We start from the raw sequence: 26134 nt of genomic DNA on the forward strand, positions 1-26134 counted from the left end.
GGCAGCAGGGGTGGGGAGCCTGTCACCCCTTGTCGCCTGCTCAGGTGGCTGCACCCGCTTCTTTGCTGCTGGTCTCCAGCCAGCTCCGTGACCAGCACAGCTCAGGCTGTGCTCACCGACCGGGTGTCTGAACCCAGAAGCATTCCCAGCTCCCTGGTGGCGGGCGGCTTGTTCTCTGCCCCTCCAGGGATCTGGGATCGATTTAGCCTGTTTCCGTGGCAGCGCGGGTTGCAGCGGCAGCCTCTGCCTCCCCGCGAGGCTGGTTGAGTCACGGCTGCCCACGCTCACCCTCCACAAGCCTGCCGGGAGCCTGGAGAAATTGGCAGGGGGTTGCCAGAGCGCCCTGCAGGGCTGGTGGCTTCCTGCCCTGGGTCTCAGGCCCAGTACAAATAGAGTGCTGGGCACAGGGCCCTGGACCAGGCTCACCCACCCAGAAACTTGGCGGACTCTGCCCACGAGAGCTGTTAGATGTGCTCTGACTGACTTCAGAGTGGATACTTTCTTGGCTGCTGCCAGCAGCTGCAAGGCCTCATGGGAGAGACCTGCAGGTGTTCACACTCCAAGTCCAGTGCTCCTTTCATTGCCCAACGGTCGGCTCTCAAACTTGTCTTCCTCTGCCCACCTCAGCACCCAGGTTCCTTCTGGCTCTCCTCCCACGACCTCCCTTTGTGACACCCATCAGCCTTCTCCTCTGAATAACAGGCCTCATATTGCATTCTTTCCCAGGTCTTCTCCTCCCTGAAACTTACCTTTTCTTCCTCCTTTCGCATGTTCTGATCTGGTAAGCTGAAAAAAACAAAACACAAACGAAAAACAAACCCGAGATCATTTTGTATCATTAAGGCTAATAGCAGTTACAGGGCTCATCTCAAAGGTATTGCTTTTTATCCTTGGCTTTGAGAAGCAGAACATCTGTCTAAGGCAATAGTTTCTTAGAATATAATCCTTAGACCGGCAGCATCACTGAGGAGCTTGTTAGAAAGGCAGAGGCCCCACCCCAGAGCCCTGTGTCACAAACTCTGGGAATGAGGGCTGACAGTCTGTGTTTGACAAGCCCTCTAGCTGACTCAGATATCTGCTGGAATTTGAAAACCCTGGTGTAAGGAAGTGGATCTATAGCAATGGGGTTGGAGTGTTTTGGTCCCCACGTCTGTCTATGGTCACAGCAGAGCTGCCAGTGTCTCTGTTTTGTTTTAAATTTATTATAACTTTCTGGCTGCATTCTGGGTCTTCATTGCTGCACACTGGGTTTTCTCTAGTTTCGACAAGTTGGGGCTACTCCCTAATTGTGGGGTGCAGGCTTCTCATTGTGGCGGCTTCTCTGGTTGTGGAGCACAGGCTCAATAGCTGTGGCACGTGGGTTTAGTTGCTCTGCAGCAGTGGGATCTTCCTGGACCAGGGATTGAACCTGTGTCCCCTGCATTGGCGGGCGGATTCTTAACCTCCAGACCACCAGGGAAGTCCAAGTGTCTCTGTTTCGTGTGAGCCATACTGAGGGACTTGGGTTAGACAAAGACCCCAGCTGCCCCAACTCTGGGGACCCAGAGTTTTCCTTAATGACGCCCTTCCTCCAGATTGTTTGCATCAATGGAGAGAGGCTGGCATGTCTTTTCCTATGTGGAAAGGGCACCATTACCCTATCTACCACAGAGTGGGCGTTGAGGGGGTGAAAGGAAACCCACTCATTGGAAATGAACAATCCAGCCATTGTGGCCAGGGACGAGAGGCCCCTAAGCACATTTCTTAAGACCTAAAGAATTCCAGCAGAGGAAATAGGCACTGGTGATACTTGTTAATCAGTGCACATTCCTCTTTCGTCTCTCAGTTCTTGGCTACATCGGCTCTAAGCTGCATTATGTGGAATCTTTCGATGTGGCACGTGGACCCTCCACCTTTGGTGCAGGGGCTCTGGAGTGTCAGGCTCAGTAGTTGTGGCACTTGGGCTTAGCTGTTCCACAGCATGTGGGATCCTAGTTCCCCAACCAGGGATCAGACCCAAGTCCCCTGCATTACAAGGCAGATTCTTAAGCATTGGACCACCAGGGAAGTCCCAAGCATGATGTCACTTTGACCCAAGTTGGGTCAGGGAAGCTATCCTGGTTATGCCTGGGGAAACACTCAGATCCAAAGTTGATGGACCTCTCTGAAACACAGGGTAATCTGCAAAACAGCTGAAGGACCTTGTTAGTGTGTTTTTCTTCTCCCCACACTGCTGCTGCTGCTGCTAAGCTGCTTCATTCATGTCCGACTCTGTGCGACCCCATATTTGGCAGCCCACCAGACTCTGCCGTCCCTGGGATTCTCCAGGCAAGAACACTGGAGTGGATTGCCATTTCCTTCTCCAGTGCATGCATACATGCTAAGTCGCTTCAGTTGTGTCCGATTCTGTGTGACCCCATGGACAGCAGCCCACCAGGCTCCTCTGTCCACAGGATTCTCCAGGCAAGAATACTGGAGTGGGTTGCCATTTCCTTCTCTGCTCCCCACGCTATTAACTAACCAATCTTTGTATTTGTGCAACAGTGCAGTTTTCCAGCAGCTTTCCTGTGTGGCTAAGACCTAAAAGCCCCCCAGGCACCCAGCCTGAGGACTTGGTTTAGCTTCTGGTGCTGCGTTCACTTCCGGTAGGGGATGTGGGATGAATCTTTTGTTATAAGGGTGGAACGTCTAGTTCTCCATGCCTGCTCTACCTCGCAGCACATTCCCCCACCCAGCTGCCCCAGGACTGCCTTGCAGGGCAGGTAGCGCTTCCAAAAGGCATCTGCAGAGAGGATGGGAAGGCTCCAATACAGCAGTGATGGACACAGAGCAGTGGAGGATGCCTACCTTCCCCCGCAGGCAAGAACGGGACCCATTATTTTGAGCTTGCAAAGGAACACAATGACATAAGCTTCCCATCTGGCTCCCCAAACACTTTGGAAACAATTCCATCACAAGTCCGTTAGTTTTATGGGGACTCTAGAGACAGGCCAAAGTCACCGTTTGTCCCCTGGAATCTCCATCACTCTCAGGCTTTGTCACTCTGTGTGCCCTTCATCCCTGCCAGCTGCCTCACGCCTGCCTCTCTGTCCTTTTCTCTCTCATCTGCCTCCCTTCCCCTTTTGCAAACCTGTCCCTAACATGGGTCCAGCTAGGGCTCCATTCAGTCTAACCAACGTTTTCAGAGCGTCCGCTCTGTGCAAGATCCACACCGGGGGTTGGAGATTCAGGGACGAGCAGGACAAAGCCAGGACTTAAGGAGCTTGCTCTCAGTGGTTTTAGTCCAGTTGTGACACCTTCCTCAGATGCCTGCTTGCATCCTGTTCCACCTTGCACCCTCTTCCTTTCACAGAACATTTGTCCTCAGATTCTCCTGTGTGCCAAGAATGCAAGCATTTCCATGCATTCTCTCACTTACACTTTCACATCAGGCAGATTCTATTATGTCTATTTTCCGGATAAGGACATGAAAGCTTAAGAGGTTATACGAATTGTCCAAGCTCACACAAGAAAGGGCCAGCTGGGATCCCTCCTAGATGGACTGCCTTCAAGACCCAGCTTCTTCCTACGCTGCCGTGTTGTAGCCACCAAAACTCACGCAGCTGGTTATCCACAATCAAAACAAAAAGAACAAAGAAATGTCCAGGGCTGTAGCTCTCTCTCTGCCTCTCTTCCTTTTGACAGTTGCGGGGGAGGGTTTGTTGTTTTAAGTCTAGGGATTTGGAGGTCATTGTCTCATATTCTTAGAGTTTTAGAAACTGGATGTTTTGATCATTTCTTCACTCTCTAGAGGGCTTCCCTGATAGCTCAGTTGGTAAAGAATCCACCTGCAATGCAGGAGACCCTGGTTCAATTCCTGGGTGGGGAAGATCCGCTGGAGAAGGGATAGGCTACCCATTTCAGTATTCTTGGGCTTCCCTTGTGGCTCAGCTGGTAAAGAATCCACCTGCGGAGACCTGGGTTTGATCCCTGAGTTTGGAAGATTTCCCCGGAGAAGGGAAAGGCTACCCACTCCAGTATTCTGGCCTGGAGAATTCCGTGGACTATATAGTCCATGGGGTTTCAAAGAGTAGGACACAACTGAGCAACTTTGACTTTCACTCTCCAGAGCGTAGTAGAAACCTCTTCTGACACACCGCTTGAGCACCGCGGTCTGGCCTCTGTCTCTGAAGTCATCTCTAGGAGTCCTGGAAACAGCATGGATGCTGAGCTGTCTTTTCACATTGGAGAGGGGGGTTCAGTGGCTGAAGAAATGGTTCACGCTGCCAGTCTACTTTCAGTCTTCACTCACGGCCCTCTCTCACAATGACCCCCTTGGAAGGGCAGGAGACATCGCAGACCCCATGGAGATTTCCAAAGGGTCCCAGCCAGGAAGATGGACAGCCCTAGAGGGTCGTGTGATTTGCATGTTGTGTGTGGTTTTCAAGCATTCTCATAAACTGGCCAAATATCCAGGGCAGGATCCACAGTAAGATCTCCTTATCCTGGTGTTTGAAGCTGTCAAGTCTTAATTCTTTTTGCACCTTCATGCTGTGTTAGTCACTCAGTCGTGTCTACTCTGTGCGACCCCGTGGACTGTAGCCCGCCAGGCTCCTCTGTCCATGGGATTCTCCAGGCAAGAATACTAGGGTGGGTTGCCATTCCCTTCTCCAGAGGATCTTCCTGACCCAGGGATCAAACCCAGGTTTCCTGCATTGCAGGCAGATTCTTCACTGTCTGAGCCACTGGGGAAGTGAAGGCCAGGGAAGGCCATGGGAGCCACTCACCTCCCCACTCAAACCCCCTGTGCCTCTGTCTGGGCAGACAAGGAAGTCAGGGAAAATGTAAGCACTCCCTAAATAATCATTTGGGGTTACTCTGCTTTCCCAGGCAATTTTGGTGCCAACTGTCTCCAGGAACAGTGACTCCATCTCTTATCACATCACTCCCCACCAAGGCTCTGCAAAGCCCTCACACTGAAGTTGGTTTCAAAGGCAGCCTTGGTGAGGTAGTGATCGAGACTCCGTTAACCGCAGCAGGAAGAGGGCAGATGTGGAGCTTAAGGCGTGGCAGCTGGGGATCCAGGAAAAGGCTGGAAGTCACGTGTTGACATCAGTAAAGTCTCCCAGAAGATAGTGAAGCTTAGGACGTAAGTCCAGGTTCAGAATAAGGACCTCTGCCCAAGAAGTCCAGTTCTAGAAAGACTGAGCTACCGGGGAGGTTACAAGAGTGGGAACTCATAAAGTGCGGGGTGAAGAACCATACTCAGTATCAACAATCCAGGTGGAGATTTGTTTTCTCATCCACAGCTTACTTTTTAGAACTGTGGCTTAATACCCAAGTCATAGGAACTGCAAGAGTAACTCAATGCTGAGTGTCAGGACCTGAAGTTGTGCTACTGAAATCTCTCCAGCTAAAGGCAGAAATACTGAACACATGTTTTTGTCTGTCCTGTTCTTCCCCACCCCCACCCACCCCCTGAGAGTACATAATCCACACGATTACCTTCCCCACACAGCTACTACAAAATCATCAGCTATTCTGTGTGACTTAACTCGCCCCTCTTGGCCCTGATTGACTGGCCCAAGGGTGACCTCTGACCAAGGCCCTTTCCAGGGATATTTAAACTTGGGACCCAGCACCTTGAGACACCTTCTCGGTGGTGACTCTAGCAGACCCTGTCAGTACCCAGCACATGCCCCTCACCCTTCTCTCTGTTCAGACTTCATATGACTCATCTCCTATAATGGATTCTCCACTGAAGGCACGTTCTCCAAATGGCTAATGTCCCTTTGAAAATCTGACGTTCCTGCTTCTTTTCCACATATGCCTTGCTCTAAAGCCAAAAGATCGAGAATTGACTTAGTAATTTTCTTCACTGTGTTTCACACAGGTTCTTTCAGAGCAGTCAAAGATTCTGATTTCATTCTGAAGCTAAAGGATTCCTTTCAACACCACGGCTCTCTTGCCAACCTCTGGAATCTTTCCTGGTACTCAGAGATTCTGAGTGGCCCTTTTTATACCAGATACCTGAGCCAAACCTTAGCTAATTTAAGTTAAACTCTTCAAGTTGGGAGCTAGGTGAATTTAAACTGTCTTTTTAAAGAAACAGACTGATTCTGTAATAGAATCATATTTATTTTTGTGCTATGCACTTATTTCATCTAGTAGATTATAAACATTTGGAGGAGAATTAAGTGTTAAACATCTTTGCATCCCTTGGCTCGTAACCAAGCACCTATTATATATTCAGTAAATACAAGTTTAATACATAAGTGAATCATTCAATTTTATTTCTTATGTTAAATATAAAATTGATGATTTGAATATCATTAATCACATAGATAATCCCACTAGGACACATTTTAAGATATACTGTTATATATTAGAATGGCTTTATTTATTTTTATTTTTTATTGAAGAATAGCTGATTTGTAATGTTATTAGTTTCTGGTGTACAGCAAAGCCATTCAGTTATATACACAAATATACATATTATGTTTCATATTCTTTTCCATTATGGTTTATTACAGGATATTGAATACAGCTCCCTGTGCTGTATAACAGCACCTTGTGGACTGTAGCCTGCCGTGCATCTCTTATGTCTCCCGCGTTGGCAGGAAGGTTCTTTACCAGGAGCACCACCTGGGAAGCCCCTTTTGTGTCATATTTTAGAGTCAACATGTAAGATGGCGTGTGGAATTCGTCTTTTTCTTTCTGACTTACTTCACTTAGTATGATAATCTCTAGGTCTGTCCATGTTGCTGAAAATGGCATTATTTCATTCTTTTTTATGACTAAGTAATACTCCTTTGTATATATTTACCACATTTTTTAATCCATTTATCGGCAGATGGACATTTAGGTTTTTTTCCCATGTCTTGGCTATTGTAAACAGTGCTGCTATGAACATTGGGCTGCGTATATCTTTTTGAATTATAGTTTTGGCTGGATATATGCCCAGGAGTGGGATTGCTGGATCATATGGTGACTCTATTTTTAGTTTTTTGAGGAAACTCCTTACTGTTTTCCATAGTAGCTGTACCAATTTACATTCCCACCGATGGTATAAGAGTGTTCCCTTTTCTCCACACCCTCTCCAGCACTTGTTATTTGTAAACTTTTCAGTGATGGGTGTTCTGACTGGTGTGAGATAGTACCTCATTATAATATTAATGTGCATTTTAGAGTGATTTATAATAGACCCAATATTAATAAAATTGGGTAAAACTAATTGGCACTTTCCTTTTACATATAACATACTCCTCTGCTAAGAGACCAGTTTCCAACATGTGTTCTATATCAGGAAGATCTCCTGTCTTTCCAGTCAAAAGTTGTTTAACCCTTTGATGGAACAGGGAAATCTCATTGGCAAAGCAGAAATGGAAGTTGTTGAAGGGAGTGGGGTTGAAGTGGGGGGCATACCTTGAACTGTCATTGAGTATTTTCTCTGTCTGCCGTGGGCTAGGGCTCAGTTAGAAGCAACTTATGAGTGCTGGCCCCCTGCCCCAGTCCAGAAAGCAGGACTCACAGCACCCCTGACAGATGCCCATTGGAAGTGGGCACAGAAAGGTCCTACGGAAAGGTGGTGGGTCAGGTAGGTCACGAGTGGGGGCAGAGCAACCCCGTGGAGAGAAGTCATAGCCCCAGGGTCAGTGTGAGCCCCAAAGCCTGGGACACGGGGTCCCCCAGCCTCCGCTTTGCTGCACCCAGATTCCTGCATGTGGCAGGACGGCTCTCCAGTGTGAAGTCTTTGTGCGGTGCCCAGATCTGTGTATCAGGAAGGGAAGGCAGTCTACTCTCAGAGGAACAGAGGTATAAGGGCATAGAAATGTCTACTGCCTTATAGCCAAGAGAGGAAATTAGAAGGCCCAGGGTGCGGCGGAATGTGTTATAAATTTATGCCTTGACTGCTGCTTGCTGGTGACCTGGGTGAAAGGCACGCATACACACAGATGATCCTATAGGGTTGCAGGTGGCTCAGGGGAAGCATGGAGATGCAGAGAGACACCACGCTCCTGATGGCCTCTCCAGGTCCCAAATACCCCGCATTAGAGTAAGTCAGATGGCAAGGTGACAAGGACCTTGGTGATCCTAGCCTGCCCACTGTCCATTCCACCCTCTTCTGGTGACACTTGGTTTTTCTCTGGGAGCCCATTCTTCGCCCCCACCCCCTCAAGTCCTTGTGGCCTCATACTCCTGTTCTGAAGTTGATACCTGCCCTTCCTAGCCAAACAATGGGTTTTGTCTCCTGGCCATGGTAATGATTTAGGAGAGTGGTGTGTGACCCAGCCCCAACCAGTCAGCCCAGGGTAGATGGCTGAAGTTGGAGAAAGAGACACCCTTTTCCTATGAGGGCAAGCCCAGAGATTTGAGGGTGAGTGGAGAAGAGACAGGTGCTGTGTGGGGAGCTGGTGCCTGAGAATAGAACCAACATGGCAGGGATGGGGGTCAAGTGAGCAGCCCAACCCTTATTCAACAGATTTCCAAGCCAAGAAATTCCCTATTCTTAAACCCCTGGAGAAGATAATGGCTACCCACTCCAGTATTCTGGCCTGGAGAATTCCATGGACTGTATAGTCCATGGGGTTGCAAAGAGTCCGACATGACTGAGCAACTTTCAGTTTTCAAGCCAGATAGAGTCGGCTCTTGATGCAGTCACGAATCCCCTTGGTGACTACAACAGCCAATGGTCCCATTAATCAGAAAAGGAAACAAAAGGAGGGACCATTACTGAGGCGCCAGCCTGGAAGGGCTTCACTTCCAGGCCTGTTCCATTTTCTCCCCTGAGATCGGTTCACACAAGGCAATTCTCCTTAAGAGGCTGCCTGCAAATCCCCAAAACGAGGGGGCCCTCGGTTCCTTCCGTACCTCCCACCCCCTGCATCCTTGTTGAGGGAAGCCCCCCCCTCCCTCCACGACGTCACAGGGGGTGGGTGGGTTTCCATGTGTGCCCTTCACCTGCAGAGCCATTTTTAGACCTTGTTTTCTATCGACCAGAAAACTGCTGAAATTAGAAGACATTTGAAGTGGCTCTTCATCAAGCCCGAGGAGATTTCTGCGGTTGCTATATTTGAAAGCCCGGCAGCAGGTTGTTTGGGCTTACGTCCTGCTGTTATGTAATAAACATAATGTTAAGCTTTGGAAGCCTGGAACACGGGTTGGGAGGGAGGAGACCAGTAGCCTCACAATGCTGTGTGCCCTGCAGATGCTTTGTAGAGGTTGAGGAGAAGATAATACAGTTTCTGCGTTAAATGGTATTAAAATAACAATGTGTGCATAGCAGACTTGAATTACTATGTAAATTCCCAGAGGAAACAGTAGGGGGGGAAAGACAGAAGCAAGAAAAGAGGTTGTGTATTAATATATGGGAAAATGTAATCAACAGCCAAATAGAAGCTGTTTTTAGTAAGATAAAGAGACTCAGAGTTGTGGGCTGATCCGCAGAGAGGAGATTGTATTGGTTTTCCAGGACTTGTCACTGATTACCATATATGTAGTGGCTGAAAACACTATGAGTTTATTATCACAGCATTCTAAATCAGAAATCTGATCATGGTATGGCTGGGTTCTCTGATTAGGACCTCATGAGGTGAAATCAAAGTGTCCTCCAGGCTGGGACCTCACTTGAAGTGTGAGGTCCTCTTCCAAGCTCACATAGCTTTAGGCAGAACTTAGTTACTTTTCGGTGTAGGGTTAAGGGTCCCCTTTTCTTTTCAGCTGTTGCTGGGAGCTGTTCTTAACTCTTAGAAGCCTCCTACATTTCCTCACCATGTGATCCCTTCCATGAAAGTTGCTCAGGCATGTCTGACTCTTTGCGACCCCATGGACTGTACAGTCCATGGAATTCTCTAGGCCAGAATACTGGAGGGAAAGGGTAGCCTTTCCCTTCTCCAGGGGATCTTCCCAACCTAGGGATCTAACCTAGGTCTCCCGCATTGCAGGTGGATTCTTTACCAGCTGAACCACAAGGGAAGCCCCTCCATAGGCTCTCTTGAAACATAGCTGTTAGCTCCTGCAAGGCCCCAGAAAAATCTCTCTCACATTTCCAATCTCTCTGACTTCTTCCATCTGTGGCTGCTAGACCCTCTTTAAAGGCTCACCTGATTAGGTCAGGACCACGCACCTCAAGGAAGGGGTTTACACAGAGTATGCACACTAGGGGGTGGGAATCTTGGGAACCATCTGAGAATTCTACCTTACTGATCAAATTTCCGTACAAAAGCAGAGACCCCCAAACATGTAATCTCTTCTTTTTTACATTTATAATTTATTTGGTTGGGTTGGGTCTTAGTTGTGGCAAGCATGATCTTCATTGCGCCATGAGGGGTCTTTCCTGGCATGCAGGGACTCTAGGCACTCAGGCTCAGTAGTTATGGCACAGTCCAAGAAGGCGGGCTTGGTGATCGTGGCACACTCTGAGAGTGTGGGCTTGGTTGTTGCAGCACATGGCCTCAGTTGCTCCACAGCATATGGGATCTTAGTTCCCCAACCAGGAATTGAACCCACGTTCCCTGGATTGCAAGGTGGATTCTTAACCACTGGACCACCAGGCAAGTCCCCGAAACATGTAATCTTAATACACTACTGACATGGACTAAATGTTTACATCTCACCAGAATTCATATGTTGAAGGCTTAACTCCCCAGCATGATGATGTTCAGAGGGGAAGGAAGCCTTTGGGAGGCGATTAGGATTATTCGAGGTCACAAAATTAGAGCCCTCCATAATGGGATTGGTGTCCTTTAAGAAGAGGAGGATAGACCAGAGCTCGCTCTCTCTGCCATGTGAGGATATAGTAAGAAGGCAGACATCTACAGGCCAGGGAGAGGCCGTCTCCAGCACCTGAACTTGCTGGCACCTCAATCTTGAATGTCCAGCCTCCAGGACTGTGCGAAATAGATGTCCGTCTGTAGTATTTTGTTATAGCAGTCTGAGCTGACTAGGATGACCACAACACTGAAGGTTGCACTCATTTACCTCCACATGAGTCTTCTGGAAAACAAATTATTCACGGGCTGTGAAAGCATTCAGGATCTAGAGCTTTCCCAGGACGTTCCTTCTTCCACACCTCATTTGTTTGTGCCTTTATTCGTCCAGTGACTGAGGGCCTCCTCTCCCCCTTGGCACTGCCTCCTCTCCCCTTGGCACTGTGCTTGATCCCAGGGCCGTGTCTAGGGTGAGACCAGCGAGGCACCTGAGGACAAGATGCAAGGGGTGCCCGTTGGCACAACCCTGAGGGTAACTGCCCCCTGAGATTCTGCAGACTAGCTTCACAAGGGCACAAAATTTCCCCTAAAGAACACAGTTGAGTACAACTGGAAAATTGACCCCTTCTGCCCTTTAATGAGTCCATAAAGGTGCAGAGTCATTTCTAACACTATCAAGATAAAATCTGACACTAGGGTAAATTCAGTGCTCCATTTCATTGAATTATAACTCTGATCCTGATGCTCCATCAAAATGTTTGTGCAGTTTTCTCACATCCTGGGGAGAAGCCATGGGTCCTGGGAGCATCCTTGTATCTTTTTCACCTCTTGTTCAAGTTTTCTTTCCCTTATTTGCTGTTTCAGCACCAGCTGGAGCGCCTGTTGGAAGACTTGCATGAACCTCTATTTTTCCCCTTACTTCCATCCACAATGGCTCATCTGCTGAGCCAGTCATCAGAATCTGACTTGCCGTCCTGTAGGCTGTCCAGAATTTCATCTGACTGAGAAGCCCCTGGCTCTGTTCTGAGTGCCCTGGGGGCCTGGCCAGTCTATGGTACAAAGGCCAGCTGAACCCCATGACCTCAGCCCTGAAGCAGAGCACAGGAAAGGAGAACACCCCCAAAGCATCTTGCTTAGGACCGTTCAGACTCTTTGGTGAACCATCCTCTAATCACTATTCTCTGCTCCCGGGCTGGGTGGGAAAACAAGCCACCTGATTACAATCTTGGGGCTGGCAGTCCTGCATGTCCTTGTTTAGATAAACTTCCTTAAAGAGCCAAGAACAGCCCTGAGTTTAATTTCCTAGGGTGTTTCTCTGTGCTGAGTGCTTAACTAGAGAGAAGGTTAAACAGAGTACTGAGCTGATGGCAAATACGCATGACTGATTCCCCAACCTCAGCCGTGGAAGGGGTTTGAGGGGCTGGATCTTGGGGCCCCGTGTGCTGCCACAACCCAGATTTGCATCTTCTAGAATTCCTTGCACAACAGCAGACCTATTGTGAGGACTTTCTTTCCTCCTACCCTCATGCCCCAAGCAAAGCAGATGTTTACTTCCAGCACTAAAAGAAGGAGGGCGTGTGGGCAGAGATGGGAGGAATGCTAACCAGAGCTAACCTAAGTCAGATCAGCAGACTGGCCACTAGCCAGCCTCTGCCTTGCCCTCTGGGGACAAGCTGGGTCTCTGTGCCCTGGTCTGTAGGTTAAGGTTCTAATTCAAGGCTCAGTCATTTCCCCTCTGATGCTTTTAATATTATTAATCATCCCTTTGCCAAGAAGGTAACTCATAACAAAAGAAACTTGAGACTGACCCTTACCTGCTGCTGCTGCTAAGTCGCTTCAGTCGTGTCCGACTCTGTGCAATCCCATAGACGGCAGCCCATTAGGCTCCTCTGTCCCTGGGATTCTCCAAGCAAGAATACTGGACTGGGTTGCAATTTCATTCTCCAGTGCATGAAAGTGAAAAGTGAAAGTGAAGTAGCTCAGTCGTGCCCAACTCCTAGCGACCCCATGGACTGCAGCCTACCAGGCTCCTCTGTCCATGGGATTTTCCAGGCAAGAATACTGGAGTGGGGTGCCATTGCCTTCTCCGACCCTTACCTAAAGGCTGCCAGAACCAAAGGAGTTTCATGCATTTCTCTTCACCTCAGTTTCTTTATTCAAAAAAGGAGGGGTAATTGTATTTGGTTTGCAGAATTTTGTTTTTAATTAAAAGTAATGTATACCAGGCACAGTGCTTGGAAACTATTACCCACTTAAGAAAGGGTTGCTGCTGCTATTACTGTTATCCCCACCTCAGAGTATGTGTTGTTGATCTGGGCTGTGAGTTTGTGAACTAAGATTGTGTGTAGGGCTGATACCAGTGATGGTGCCTGGCACGGCAGAGGTGTGCAATCAATGAATAAGTCTGGAATTTGAGCAAGGGTCAGTAGCCACCAGGAAGTACAGAGCAATTTTCTGCTCTATCTCCTGGGTCAATGGTTCTTCAATTATTTGTGTTCCAGACACATCCGATGGGACTGACATATTCAGACAACTATGAGTCAGCGATAATTGCTACTCAATCCCTGTTATGAAAGAACCATGTCTCCCAGTATCTGTAAAAGTAACCACTGTGGTCCCACCATTTATTTGGATACCCTTTGGCACTGTGGTTGGGGGTAGAATGCTTACTGCCCTGACCTCCCTGACTAACATACACAAGAATTCTCACATGTTCATTTAACCACCATATTTCTTGGCGACTAGTCTGATAACATACTTTGTACCTTTTCCCAGCACTACAGGCTATTGCCAGGGCTTCCCCAGTGGCTCAGCGGTAAAGAATCCACCCACAATGCAGGGGATGCCAGTTTGATCCCTGGATTGGGAAGATCCCCTGGAGTAGGAAATGGCAACCCACCTTTAGTAAGGACACAGGAGCCTGGCGGGCTATAGTCCATGGGGTCACGAAGAGTCGGACACGATTGGGTGACTGAGTGTGTTTACACAGGCTGTAGCCGTGGTGTGTTGGTCTGCAGATCTCAGGCAAGCATGGAACATTGCCCTTGGAATTCCAAGATTTAGCTTTGCAGTCTCTATTCATCAATAATCAACAATCCTGAAGGTCCTTGACATGTAGTCATTTGTAATTTTACTAAGAAGTCAGCTTTCAAAAATTAGCTATTACACAAGTAATATATGAGTATATATATTGCAAACTGCTTATACAGTAGAGAAATACACAATGGAAACCTGTAGAGGTAGTCTTTACTTGTATCAGTCAAAGCAGGACATGTTACACTGCAGTAACACACACACACACACGTTACACTGCAGTAACACACACACACACACACACACACACACACACATACACCGCCACCCATACTCTCAGTGGCTTATTGCAACAAATGTTTATTTCTTATTCACAGCACATGTTTTTGACAAGTTGGCTACAAGCTCTGCTTCTTGCTTTTTTCACTCCAGAACCAAAGCTGATGGGAAAGCCTAGCCTCTATCTGGAACACTGTCAATCTGGTGGCAGAAGATGACAAGACAAATGAGGCCCTGACTTCTAAAACTTTGCACAAAAGTGACCAACATCACTTCTTTGGCCAAAGCAAGTCACATGACATTCCTGAGGTCGACAGTGTGGGAATATATCCTCCTGCAGAGAGGAGCACAGTTGGGAAAGAAAGTGGAAAGTCTGGTAAATGAGATGACATCTCCTACCTCCTCCTAGGATGACTTCCCGCCCAGAGGTAACTGCTCTCAACACTTCAGTTCCCTTTCTTATATATTTGCCTGCGTGTGTGTGTGTATGAAAACATATTTGCACATAAGTGTAGAATGTTCACATGTTGTTCTGCAACTTGCTCTGCTCTCTTAATCTGCCTCAGAAACCTTCACATGCAGTATATATAAGCCTATCCCACTCCTTCTAACAACTATATGGCATTTCATGCCATAATTAAATTCTTGGTGTATTTTTGAATGTCTTCAACATGTTTTTCTATTACAGTTAATGTTGTGATATTTATCCTTATGCACATGTCTTTGCGCACATGTATATTTCTGAATAATAGGTTTCTAGAAATTAACTGTTAAAGCGGAGCACATGTACTTTACAATTTCTGAAAGATACTGCCAATTTACCTTGAAAAAAGCCTTCGTCAGGGTACACAGATGTCAGCAATATGCCTGATTTTCCAAATCCTCAACAACTCTTAATATTATTATTAAGTTTTTTTTCTTTGTTGATCTGGTGAATTTTTAAAATGTAGTTCATAATTTTAACGCATTTCCTTGTTTATTGGTGAGGTCAAGTGTTTGTACTTATTGACTAATTTCACAATATTTTCTTTTGTGAGTTGTCCATTTTCCCTCTTTGCCCGTTTTCTAGTGGTGGTTTTTTCTTTCACATTTGAATATGTTGAATTCTACTTTTCCTCGATATTAATCCGTTCATCTTGCAGCTGGAATGTGTGTCCTCATTTCCCCCTTGTTTGCCCCCGGCAGTCACCGTTCCACTCTCTGCTTCTCTGAGTTTGGCTTTTGAAGATCCTACATGTAAGTGAGATCATATAGTATTTGTCTTTCTCTGTCTGACTTATTTCACTTAGCATAATGCCCTCAGGGTCCACCCATGTTTTTGCAAATGGCAGGGTTTCCTTCTTTTTTGTGCCCAAAGAATATATATACCATATTTCATTTGTCTATCCATCCCTCAAAGACGCTTAGGCTATTTCCATACCTTGGCTATTGTGAATAATGCTGCAGTAACTGGGAGTGCAGACATCTCCTGGAGATGATAATTTCGTTTCACTTAAATATATACTCAGAGATTGAATTGCTGGATTATAGGAAGTTCTATTTTTAATTTGCAGGGGGGAAACTCTACCCTGTTTTCCACATTGGCTGTGCCATTGTTTTTAATTTTGTTCATGGCATCTTTTTGTTGCAAAGTTTGCCATTTTCACGTAATCGAATCTCTGCTTATTTAAAGTTTCCAGGTTTGAGGTCTTGCTAAGACTTTTCTTAACTCAGAAATTCTCCTCTATATACAGATATTTTAAAGTTGATGGTTTTGTTTTATGTTTAGCTCTTTACTCATAAGGAATTTATTATTGGATAAAGTGTGAGGTGGGGTAGTAGAGGCTAAATTTTCTCTGCCTTAAAGCAGGTAGCTTATCACCCCAATACCATTCATTGGATATTTCCCCCTTTCTCCAACTGGTTTGAAATGTACCATGGATTAAATTCTTAGCATTTAAAAAATGTATTCCGTATCTTAAGGCATCAGATTTTACGGTGGAGCTGGTGTACAGGTGTGCACACCTCAGGGAGTGTGAGGTTGATTATAGCACCCATGGATTGACACAAGCATTTCCTGCTCATTGTAATTATGCTCACAAACATAAAGACTTCCTTATGTGTAATGAACGATTCTGATAGCCTGACAACTGCTGATGATGCTTGACAAGGTACTACCGACCTGGGTCCCTGGACTGTTTAATCAATAGAAATTGATAAGAGGTCAGACTAGGAATTCAAGCAAGACTTTATTAGAAGTGAAAACAAAGACCAGCTTCCCTTGCTCACTCTCTGTGGAGGGCAGGCTGGTTCTTTAAGGGGATGAGCCCAGGGAAGTTTAGGTGGTCTGCCCACTGGCTTGGTGGTGCCATGTGCAGGGACCATGTGCAGTGCCCTGCTTTTGCTCTCTGCACCTCAGAAATGGCGGTTGGTTTGGAGGGAGAGGGTTGTACCTTATGGTTCATAATTTGTCCCAACTGCACATGTGTGCAGTTATTTTTAGTCCTTTGTAGTTTCTTTGTGTTCTGTTGTTGGAGGAGATGTTACCCAGGGGTAAGCACTCCAGTAAAGGGCCTCAGGTGCCAGGTCCCAGGCTATCTCAAAGGGATCTAAAGAAGTGAGCGACCATTACAGTTAACTGGAGTCTTATAGTAATAGATGGGCTTCCCAGATGGCGCTAGTGGTAAAGAAACTGCCTGCCAATGCAAGATACGCAGGAGACACAGGTTCAGTCCCTGGGGTGGGAAGATCCCCTGGAGGAGGCCATCGCAACCTACTCCAGTATTCTTGCCTGGAGAAACCCATGGACAGAGGAGCCTGGTGGGCTACAGTCCATGGGATCGCAAAGAGTCAGACACGACTGAAGAAACTTAGCACGCATGCCAAGTAATAGAATTATTAAAGTTTTTAAGGGGTCATTTTCATTTTTCAGTTATTCTTTAATACATTTTACTTAGGGTCTGTTTGGGTTTGGTGGTCCTCAGGAATTCAGGGATTCAGTAGTTCTGGGGTGAGTCCCTAGAAGCATTCGGGTTCTACTGTGCCGGGAGCTTTCCTGGTGCCCAAGATTCTCCTGCAACTGATTCTACTTGAGGGCATGAGCGGGCAAGATTTTTCCAAGTGTTTCCATTCCACACATTTTGTGAAAGAAAAAGCTGCCCTCTGTGCATCCATCTTTCTCACCGTCAGTAGCTCTTCATCCAATGGCAACCTGAGTGGCCCTTCTCCACATTTCAGAAATGCCTCACGCCGGTCTGGTCAGAGGCATCTGAAGATGCCGGGGTCGGGGCAGAGGAGTGTGAGCGGCGTTCAGAGAATGGCTGACCTCAGAAGGCAGATGCTTTGAGCCTCCTGTGCCCCCGGGGGTGGACTTAGAACAGATAAGGAGCTGATGAGTTGACAATTGCCAGTAGGAAAGGGGATGGGTCAGAGGTCTGCCCCGTCCCACATCCCTCTCTCCTCCCACTACACCCGTGCTGGCTCCTTGGTGTCCCAAGATGAGCCACTTCATCTACACCCTGAAGGAAGATTAGATGATAACTTCAAACAAGGTGAGCTGCCTGGGCTGAGGAGACAGAACTGAAAGCTGCATGGAGAATGTGGAGAATGCCACAACAGGTAAAGGAATTGCTGGCTGCCAATCTGGGCCAGGGATCTCCTGGCCCTGGGCTGCCTTCCAGCCAGCCAGTAGGTGTCTTCTCCTTTCTCTAGAGAGCTTTCACCTCTGGAGGGCTTCACCCCCGGAGCCCAGGCCTGCTGTCCCCCAGCCAGGGTTTCTCAAACTCTTCCTACTAAACCAGCCCTAGATGAGGCATAGCCAGCCCCACCCCGGGACAATGTGATTTCTCTGGCGTCTCCACCTTGATCTTTAACACTGAAGCAAGTGTGTCTTCTACATCATGTGTCTATGCTTGTTTTGATATCAAAATTGCATTTTCAATTTCATGCCTGACCTCCCCTCCCCCTTCCCATCAGGTCCCAGTATAAAACTCAGTGCTGCTCTGTACTTCACAGGGCTCATCATGGTTGTAATTAGTTTATAATGTGTGTCCAGTCATGTATTTGCTGTCTTTCACCCTAGAGTGTGAGCTCCAGGAGGGTAGTGGCTGTGTCTGTCTTGGTGGGAGCATTCTCAGGGGCTGGCCAGTGCCTGTTTGTGGCTTTTAGCCTTGGTGGTTAGAGCCTTCTTACAATTAAGCTTCTGCTTCCTTTCACCAGAAGAAAAGCCTGATACCTCACAAAGGGGTTATTGTTCTCGAAGGGTCCAGGTGAGAGAAGCCATCCATCATTGCTGGGGCCCAGCCCATTCACAATTCCTGGCCCCCTCCCAATGAGACAATGACATCATCTCAGAAAATATACAAAGGACAGCCTATTCCATCAGACTCTCTGTGGAGAATTACTTTAAGCTCATTCCTGCTGTATTAGGTACATAATATCATAACTCAGAGTTTCCCAGATTTAGTTCAAGGGCATAGATGATTTGGTTAGGCATTTGATTTTTAGAAATGACATTTCCAAGAAGAATTTGAAATGTGTCTTCCTGAGGGTACAAAATTACCTCGTTTTGGGAGAGGAGCTGATTTCTCAAATAAGTAATTGTAAATTGTCAACCTCCCTCACCTATGAGTCTAGTTCTCCCATCTCTTACACAGGGATTTTCTGCGACAACTCTTATCTTTATTGCTCTTGATAACCACAGACCACTGTTAAAAAGATTTATTGGTTAAGAAATGCAAATTCCTTAAAACAGCAAAGTGCTCACTCTAAGTTTCATGTTAAGGTGTGGTTAAACAAATGAGTCAGCATTTGAAGACAGTGCTAACGAAAAGTAGTCCAAAATCTGAATTGTGGGGTAGTTATTTTTATCATAATTGCTTACATTTATTTGCACATATATTATGTCACTAAACTGAGTTCTTTGTGTGAATCAACTCATTTAATTCTCACAGAAACCATCTGATAGAGGGAGAATTTGATTCCCATTTCATAGATGAGTAAACTGATATTAGTAATTGGCAGTGAATACGTAACTCTCCCAGGATCATGCTTAGTGGGGAACTAGGCCAGAGCTCTGGTTCTGATTTATACTGTTCTGTGGTCCAGACTGTTACCACTGGACAGGAATAAGTGTTACCCAGTCATGTCTGGCTGCTCACAGCTTGAAAATCAACATGCAAGAGAGATTTTGGTAGAAAGGAAAGTTGCTTTTAATCAGAATGCCAGCAACCTGGAGAGAGAGTGGATTCATAGCTCCCAAAACCCAACTCTGAAGATTCTGCTTGGTTATGAAAGTTTTTAAAGGGAAAAGGGAAAGCAATCTCAGTTAATCATTGAGATGGGAGGTCATAGTTGTTGCCATCCCCCACTGTGTGCAGGCTTCTGTGTAGGTCTGTCGACTTCTTGCAATTTTCTTTATATGCTATTGTGTTCACACAGTTTGTTTGTGGGATTACTGAAGGGAAAGCTAGGGAGGAGATCTGGTCACCAACTCCCCAGGTCAGTAGGTGCCCAATATGCTACTGGAGATCGGTGGAGAAATAAATCCAGAAAGAATGAAGGGATGGAGCCAAAGCAAAAACAATACCCAGCTGTGGATGTGACTGGTGATAGAAGCAAGGTCTGATGCTGTAAAGAGCAATATTGCATAGGAACCTGGAATGTCAGGTCCATGAATCAAGGCAAATTGGAAGTGGTCAAACAAGAGATGGCAAGAGTGAATGTCGACATTCTAGGAATTAGTGAACTCAAATGGACAGAATGAGTGAATTTAACTCAGATGACCATTATATCTACTACTGCGGGCAGGAATCCCTCAGAAGAAATGGAGTAGCCATCATGGTCAACAAAAGAGTCCGAAATGCAGTACTTGGATGCAATCTCAAAAACGACAGAATGATCTCTGTTCGTTTCCAAGGCAAACCATTCAATATCACGGTAATCCAAGTCTATGCCCCAACCAGTAACGCTGAAGAAGCTGAAGTTGAATGGTTCTATGAAGACCTACAAGACCTTTTAGAACTAACACCCCAAAAAGATGTCCTTTTCATTATAGGGGACTGGAATGCAAAAGTAGGAAGTCAAGAAACACCTGGAGTAACAGGCAAATTTGGCCTTGGAATATGGAATGAAGCAGGGCAAAGACTAATAGAGTTTTGCCAAGAAAATGCACTGGTCATAGCAAACACCCTCTTCCAACAACACAAGAGAAGACTCTACACATGGACATTACCAGATGGTCAACACTGAAATCAGATTGATTATATTCTTTGCAGCCAAAGATGGAGAGGCACTATACAGTCAACAAAAAGAAGACCAGGAGCTGACTGTGGCTCAGATCATGAACTCCTTATTGCCAAATTCAGACTGAAATTGAAGAAAGTAGGGAAAACCACTAGACCATTCAGGTATGACCTAAATCAAATCCCTTATGATTATACAGTGGAAGTGAGAACTAGATTTAAGGGCCTAGATCTGATAGATAGAGTGCCTGATGAACTATGGAATGAGGTTCATGACATTGTACAGGAGACAGAGATCAAGACCATCCCCATGGAAAAGAAATGCAAAAAAGCAAAATGGCTGTCTGGGGAGACCTTACAAATAGCTGTGAAAAGAAGAGAAGCAAAAAGCAAAGGAGAAAAGGAAAGATATAAGCATCTGAATGCAGAGTTCCAAAGAATAGCAAGAAGAGATAAGAAAGCGTTCCTCAGCCATCAATGCAAAGAAATAGAGGAAAACAACAAAATGGGAAAGACTAGAGATCTCTTCAAGAAAATTAGAGATACCAAGGGAACATTTCATGCAAAGATGGGCTTGATAAAGGACAGAAATGGTATGGACCTAACAGAAGCAGAAGATATCAAGAAGAGGTGGCAAGAATACACAGAAGAACTGTACAAAAAAGATCTTCATGTCCCAGATAATCACAATGGTGTGATCACTGACCTAGAGCCAGACATCCTGGAATGTGAAGTCAAGTGGGCCTTAGAAAGCATCACTACGAACAAAGCTAGTGGAAGTGATGGAATTCCAGTTGAGCTATTTCAAATCCTGAAAGATGATGCTGTGAAAGTGCTGCATTCAATATGCCAGCAAATTTGGAAAACTCAGCAGTGGTCACAGGACTGGAAAAGGTCAGTTTTCATTCCAATCCCAAAGAAAGGCAATGCCAAAGAATGCTCAAACTACCGCGTAATTGCACTCATCTCACATGCTAGTAAAGTAATGCTCAAAATTCTCCAAGCCAGGCTTCAGCAATCTGTGAACCGTGAACTTCCTGATGTTCAAGCTGGTTTTAGAAAAGGCAGAGGAACCAGAGATCAAATTGCCAACATCCGCTGGATCATGGAAAAAGCAAGAGAGTTCCAGAAAAACATCTATTTCTGCTTTCTTGACTATGCCAAAGTCTTTGACTGTGTGGATCACAATAAACTGTGGGAAATTCTGAAAGAGATGGGAATACCAGACCACCTGATCTGTCTCTTGAGAAATTTGTACGCAGGTCAGGAAGCAACACTTAGAACTGGACATGGAAAAACAGACTGGTTCCAAATAGGAAAAGGAGTGTGTCAAGGCTGTATATTGTCACCCTGCTTATTTAACTTCTATGCAGAGTACATCATGAGAAATGCTGGACTGGAAGAAACACAAGTTGGAATCAAGATTGCCGGGAGAAATATCAATAACCTCAGAAGAGGAACTAAAAAGCCTGTTGATGAAAGTGAAAGAGGAGAGTGAAAAAGTTGGCTTAAAGCTCAACATTCAGAAAACGAAGATCATGGCATCCGGGCCCATCACTTCATGGGAAATAGATGGGGAAACAGTGGAAAGAGTGTCAGACTTTATTTTTGGGGGCTCCAAAATCACTGCAGATGGTGATTGCAGCCATGAAATTAAAAGACGCTTACTCCTTGGAAGGAAAGTTATGACCAACCTAGATAGCATATTGAAAAGCAGAGACATTACTTTGCCAACAAAGGTCCATCTAGTCAAGGCTATGGTTTTTCCTGTGGTCATGTATGGATGTGAGAGTTGGACTGTGAAGAAGGCTAAACGCCGAAGAATTGATGCTTTTGAACTGTGGTGTTGGAGAAGACTCTTGAGAGTCCCTTGGACTGCAAGGAGATCCAACCAGCCCATTCTGAAGGAGATCAGCCCTGGGATTTCTTTGGAAGGAATGATGCTAAAGCTGAAACTCCAGTACTTTGGCCACCTCATGTGAAGAGTTGACTCATTGGAAAAGATTCTGATGCTGGGAGGGATTGGGGGCAGGAGGAGAAGGGGACAACAGAGGATGAGATGGCTGGATGGCATCACTGACTTGATGGACTCCGGGAGTTGGTGATGGACAGGGAGGCCTGGCGTGCTGTGATTCATGGGGTCCCAAAGAGTCGGACACGACTGAGCAACTGAACTGAACTGACTGAATTTCTATTTCTTTGATCTATGGAAAGAACCAACAAATTAGGTGAGGTGCTTCCCTGGTGGCTCAGACAGGAGCCACCTGGGGTTTGATCCCTGGGTTGGAAAGATCCCCTGGAGAAGAGAATGGCAACCCACTCCCGTGTTTTTGCCTGGAGAATCCCTATGGACAGAGGAGCCTGGTCGGCTACAGTCCATGGTGTCAATGGAGCGACTCACACTGATTGTGTGATCCAAAGATTTGAAAGGTGTGTGAGGGCCAGAGATGAGGAGAGCATGGGGTGCCTGGTTTAAGGTTGGTGTCAAGACAGAAGAGTGCCTCCTGTAAGGCATTCTTCTGGGGCAAACCTGCTGACAGAAGCAGTGGGCATTTGTGTTTAAGAAAGGAAAAATTTTCACCACTCCAAGTACAGGTGCTGGCTAAGCCTGTGTTGCTCAGTCCAGGGCCTTACAGGTTTGTTTCAATTAACCAGTTCATAATGATCCTTTCTAAGTGGCTCATTGGTTCATTCACTGTTTTTAGGTGATGGAAAACCTGTTTTTCCTCTTTAAAATCTTAAGTTTATTACCACTTAACAACCTCCAACTCTATTACAATCTCACAAATACAATTTTCAGAAGTGAGTTTGGCCCATTTTTTAAATGCTTCAAGATCCAAATTTCCATTTGACCAGTCATCAAACAGCAAGTTCTGACTAGTGGTACTCTCTTTTTTAAAAAAAAACAATTGATTGGAGGATGATTGCTTTATAGTGTTGTGTTGGTTTCTGTACAACAGACGTGAATCAGCTGTAAGTATACACATGTCCCCTCCCTCCTGAGCCTCCCTCCCACCCCCTCTGCCCTCCCTAGGTCGTCATGGAGCAGCAGGCTGAGCTCCCTGCGTTCCACAGCAGCCCCCACTAGCTGGCTATTTTACGCATGGTGGTGTGCATATATCAGCGCTACTCTCTCAATCTGTCCACTCTCTCCTTCTCCCGCTGTGTCCACAAGTGCATTCTCTTCATCTGCATCTCTGTTCCTGCCTTGCAAATAGGTCCATAGGTACCATTTTCCACGTGTTGATGTTCAAATGCCTGGTCCAATAGTTATCTTGCTGCAAACATTTATCTCATTTTATTCTTCCAGTCACCCTCTTGGTCCCATTTTTTTCAGAGAAGGAAACTGAGGCTCAGACTGGATAAGCCCGAGGTCACACAGCTAGTGGACTAAGGATAAGGGTTGACTGCAGGTCTGACATCACAGCCTGAGCTTTTAATCCCCATTCTTTAGTATCTTTCCAGTGAGGGCCAAGGAGTCTGGAGATAGGGGCTGTAGTAATTCAGGAAGATTCCATGGAGGAAGTGGAGGATGAGTTGGATTTTGAAGACTGCATCAGAAAATGAGAATTACACTGGGGAGGGAGTAAGGCAGAAAAGCAAACAGAGCGGGCTCCCTTGCTTTTGCAGAGGAGGTGAATTAGACCATTTTGCGGTTGACATTGCCAATTAATTTTCAATTCAACACCTGCCTTGCCATTAGAGCTTAATCTTATTATAGCAGATCTCTTTGCATTCCTTTTGTTTGTGCAGATTTTACATGCAGGGGTTTTAAGTCAATCAATGAGCATCTGTGCTGAAAGGAATTATATTGTGTGCATAAAAATAATTGGCCCAATTCCTCTCTGAACCAAGAAAAACCTATCTAATTCCTGTCTTAGAGGCAGAGCGATGCGCTAGAGGAATAAAAGCAATTACCTAACTACCTCTCCTCTATTTTCTAGTCCATTCCATGATGTCCAGGAAAATGAATTTATACTGTTTGGAGGAGAAGCTGAGATCAGCATAACTGGTCTGAATTCAGCGTAGAGACAGTGTCCTTGACAGTCATGCTCAATGTGTATAACTGTGCAAGATGTTACAATAGCAGAGAGGAACCAGCTGAGAAACAGGTTTGATCTTTAATTTTCCACATGTGACATCAAGATATACTACTGTCCTTTTTTTTTTTTTCTTCTTCTGCTTTTTATCATCCCACCATGGAAATGCCTCATACAAAATATTCTTTCTGAAATATCTGGACATTTTTCCCGAGTCACTTAATTTCCCCCAGGTTGTTGACTCTGTGTTCTTGTCTTTAAATCATCTACTTCATTTACCATTTCCATCTTTCTTGTCATTTTTGCAGAAAGTAATTTTTTCAAAGACATTTCAATGCACAGTAGGGGGAAATTACTTCATTTTTATTTAGCGTCTCCAAAAACTTTCCCTGTTTCAGAGAAAGCTGGAGTCAAGTGATTTTCTCCTCTGTATATCTGGGCAACTCAGTTTCTCTATTTCTGTACAAAGATAAACTTCACTGGTAGCAGCCACCTAGCCATTGTTGGGTGGGGCAGAACCTACTCTCAGCTCCAACAGATGGCCCTGCCTGGTCTAGGTTCCTGGAAGTCCAATTGTCATGGTCACAAGATTTGGCTTAGAGGTGAGCCAGTCAGTGCAAAGCTTTGAGCTGCTCTTGGTTGGTTGTGAGAGACAAGCTTTCCTGTTACATGAGAATAAGCGTGAATTCCTCCTACAATCATTAGGAAGTTAGCCCTAAGAGGCAACAAACATTGAGTATAAAAAAGAGAGGTAGAAAGAACTTGAGTCCTCACATCATCGTAGTCATCAAAATAGTCCCTTTACCTCTGGGCTCTCACTTAGCCATTAAATCTCTTCTTGTTTGTGAGTTCCAGTTAGGTTTTGTTACTTACAAGCAAAACCTTTTATCTAATATACCTGACTATTGGATTGAACAGAAACATTGTATTACACCTCAAAATGCTGGACTTCTGTGCTTCCACTGCAGGAAGTACATGTTTGATCCCTCAGCAGGGAAATTCAACATGCCACGTGATACAGCAAAAATAAAGCAGTTTATCCACTCTACCCATCTAACAATATAATATTGGGTAATTAAATTGCATCTGATGATACTGTATTAGCTAGGACAGATGAGGCTGTTGTAACAATGACATAACAATTGGAAACAATTGTGTGCCTGGTCAGCAGCTGGCTTTGTTCTGCATGGCTTCATTGGCTTTTCAGGAACCTAGGTTCCTTCCATCTTTTGGGTCTCCCATCCTTTAGGACCTCTCATCACCCTCATGGATCTGGCAGAAAGAAAAGAAAGATAAAAAGGACAACCCTGCTTCTTTAAAGCCTTGGCCCAGAAATGGGACAAACTCTTTCCACTATCCCTTGATGAACACTGGTCACACAGGCACATCTAACTGCAAAGAAACCCAGGAAGAGGAAGTGGATTTTTGGTAACTAGTTCCTAGTCTTGGCCCAGATAGGATATTTTCGGGGATTTCCCTGGTGGCTCAGTGATAAAGAATCTGCCTACCAATGCAGGAGACATAGGAGATGCTGGTTTGATCCCTGGGTCGGGAAGATCCCTTGCAGAAGGGAATGGCAACCCACTCCAGTATTTTTGCCTTGGAAATCCTATGGACAGAGGAGCCTGGCAGGTTACAGTCCATGGGGTCGCAAAAGAGTCAGACAGGACGGAGCGACTAAACAACAAGGAGATTAATAAATACGTAGGAAAACGCCGACAGAGCATTGTGCATAGTCAGCCCACGTTTTCCAAGGTTCCACATCTCTAAAGGCTTAAGCCCTGTCTCTTTCTGTTCCAGCCCTGTAGCAAGACTCTGTTCTTGCTCTTTTCCAGGCATGTCAGTTCATTCATGATGTTCTCAAATGCAAATACACCCCACCATCCCCTGACGA

At 45.8% G+C, this 26134-nt stretch overlaps 1 protein-coding gene across 2 annotated transcripts in view; it reads left to right on the forward strand.

Moving 5' to 3' along the window:
* SIPA1L1 (signal induced proliferation associated 1 like 1) overlaps nt 1-26134 on the forward strand; it is a 520024-nt gene that overhangs the window by 4086 nt on the left and 489804 nt on the right. For both annotated transcript variants that reach the window (XM_061429305.1, XM_061429299.1), the window contains exon 2: nt 14133-14407. The gene's annotated coding sequence lies outside the window, so the exon portion shown is untranslated. The remainder of the gene's footprint in view (nt 1-14132; nt 14408-26134) is intronic.

Source organism: Bos javanicus, chromosome 10 (genome assembly GCF_032452875.1).
Source record: "Bos javanicus breed banteng chromosome 10, ARS-OSU_banteng_1.0, whole genome shotgun sequence".
Lineage (NCBI taxonomy): Eukaryota > Metazoa > Chordata > Mammalia > Artiodactyla > Bovidae > Bos > Bos javanicus.